The sequence below is a fragment of the Anomaloglossus baeobatrachus genome, unplaced genomic scaffold (genome assembly GCF_048569485.1).
Source record: "Anomaloglossus baeobatrachus isolate aAnoBae1 unplaced genomic scaffold, aAnoBae1.hap1 Scaffold_3725, whole genome shotgun sequence".
In the NCBI taxonomy this organism is placed as follows: domain Eukaryota; kingdom Metazoa; phylum Chordata; class Amphibia; order Anura; family Aromobatidae; genus Anomaloglossus; species Anomaloglossus baeobatrachus.
This window is the reverse complement of record NW_027443072.1, coordinates 22,501-25,000: the sequence shown is the minus strand read 5'-3', so window position 1 is coordinate 25,000 and position 2,500 is coordinate 22,501.

The window sequence follows — 2,500 nt, the reverse complement described above, 5'->3', positions numbered from 1 at the left end:
GCCCCCGCGACCTTCCGGAGGTGACGGGGCCCCGGGGGCCCGAGGGGCCCCGGGCGCTCTCGCCCTACTGCCCTCGGCGCCTGGATGAAAACTGGAAAGTTTCAGGCCCCCGCGGACTTCCGGAGGTGACGGGGCCCCGGGGGCCCGAGCGGGGCTCCATACAATCTCGCCTGAGAGTCCTTGGGACTTAGACGAAAAATCGAAATTTTCCTACTTCCATGATTTTCCGGGGGTGTCGGGGCCCTCGGGGGCCCGAGCGGGGCTCCAGACAATCTCTCCCAATGTTCCCCGGCAGTTGGGAGAAATCGGTCAAAAAAAAAAATTCCGTCAGACTTCCATCATCCGGGGGGGTGTCGGGGCCCTCGGGAGCCCGAGCGGGGCTCCAGACAATCTCTCCCAATGTTCCCCGGCAGTTGGGAGAAATCGGTCAAAAAAAAAAATTCCGTCAGACTTCCATCATCCGGGGGGGTGTCGGGGCCCTCGGGAGCCCGAGCGGGGCTCCAGACGATCTCTCCCAATGTTCCCCGGCAGTTGGGAGAAATCGGTCAAAAAAAAAAATTCCGTCAGACTTCCATCATCCGGGGGGGTGTCGGGGCCCTCGGGAGCCCGAGCGGGGCTCCAGACAATCTCTCCCAATGTTCCCCGGCAGTTGGGAGAAATCGGTCAAAAAAAAAAATTCCGTCAGACTTCCATCATCCGGGGGGGTGTCGGGGCCCTCGGGAGCCCGAGCGGGGCTCCAGACGATCTCTCCCAATGTTCCCCGGCAGTTGGGAGAAATCGGTCAAAAAAAAAAATTCCGTCAGACTTCCATCATCCGGGGGGGTGTCGGGGCCCTCGGGAGCCCGAGCGGGGCTCCAGACAATCTCTCCCAATGTTCCCCGGCAGTTGGGAGAAATCGGTCAAAAAAAAAAATTCCGTCAGACTTCCATCATCCGGGAGGGGCGTCGGGCAGCCTCGCAAGCCGAAAAGGGCTCCAGAGAATCACGCCGGAGAGTCCTTGGGACTTAGAAAATTTTTCAGACCGTTCAGACTTCCACGGTTGACGCCTCTTAACTCGAATCCGACGGGCAGTTCCACGCGTTTCGGCAGGTCCTCGGTTGCAGTACCCCAAAGCGGCCAGAGGGGGAGCCAAAGGAGCAAAAAAATCCGTAGAACCGGGATGGGGTCGAATTTGCCTGCCGCGTCCGCCCGGCAGTTCCAGGGGGGCGGGTAGTTGGCGGGACCGACCCGGCTTACGCGGGGGGGGCTCCCAACCGCCCAAAGACACTTCATCCCACGCCTCCGGGAGATATATGTGAGAGAAGAGCGCCTCTCCAGACTTCGAACGCTCCCCTCGACGAACCGGTACTCCGAGCGATGCGCGAACTGCGGCTCGGGGACCCCTTCCGGTTGCGGGTACGCGCTCTGGCCTCTCCCGCAGCTCCCGGTGGGGAGTTTGCCAGGCGCGGGGCCCGGAGTCAGAGCGCCCCCACGACGTACGCAGCCATCCGGCGGGCCCTGGGATGAAGGTTCCGGTCCGAAAGACCCCCTTCCCTTCTGGCCCAGCGTCGTCCTCTTCCGATCGATTTGGCGAAGCGCTCCCGGGCGGGGAGGTGGCGCCGCACGCTCGGCCCGGGCTCTGGAGCCCGCGCCGGTCACAGGCGAGCGGCCCCTTCCTCCCCCACACCCGGGGTTTCACCCTCCTTACGGTGGCGCGAGCGCGCCGGCCGCCCCCGCCCTCCCGAGGAGGCGGGCGGCCTCGCGGTGGCGAGTTTGAAACGACCCGAGCGTCGAAAAGCGGTCCGACGACCCGCACGGGCGAACGGCGGGGACCTACCCCGCGACTTCCCGGCCGTCTACCGGCGGGGGGGGGGTCGCGCGAGGGGGCCCGTCGTCCGAATCGCTCCCCGTGCCGGGAAGCACAAAGATCTTCTCCGAGGGCGGCCTTTTTTCTCACGAGAGCTTCCCAGCGGGAAAGCGGCCGCGGCGGTTGGCGTTTCCACTCCGCCGCCGGGCTATCCCTTTTTTTCTTACCCCCGGTCTGTCCCGAGCCCCTACCCCCTACGGGGAGGAGACGACGGAGGCGCGGAGGGTGCGGCGCGGGTCCCTCGCGAGCGAAGGGTGTGTGGGGGCGTCCCCACCGGGGCCCGCGTACGCCTTCCGCGCTTCCCGACCGTCCTCCCCGAGGCGGCTCGGAGAAGGGGGAGAAGCGCGAGAGTAGAGAACGAGAAGGGAACCGAGGGTCCCGACGGAGAACCCGGCCGAAAAGGGAGCGAGGGCGAGAAACCCAGGGCGGAGGTAAAAAGAAAGGGGGCCCCCCACGCGCTCAGCTTCCCCCCTTCCCCGTCCCGTCGGCAGCTGGGACCGCCGCTGCAAAAGCCACGGGAGGCGAAAAGAAAAGCAGACAAAAAGTCCGTAGAGGTACGGGCGCGAGAGCGGGCGGAGGACTAAGCCGGTAGGGCGACGCCGACACGGCCAGGCCGAAGCATCCGGGGAGACTTCCGAGTCTCTCCCCGGTCGC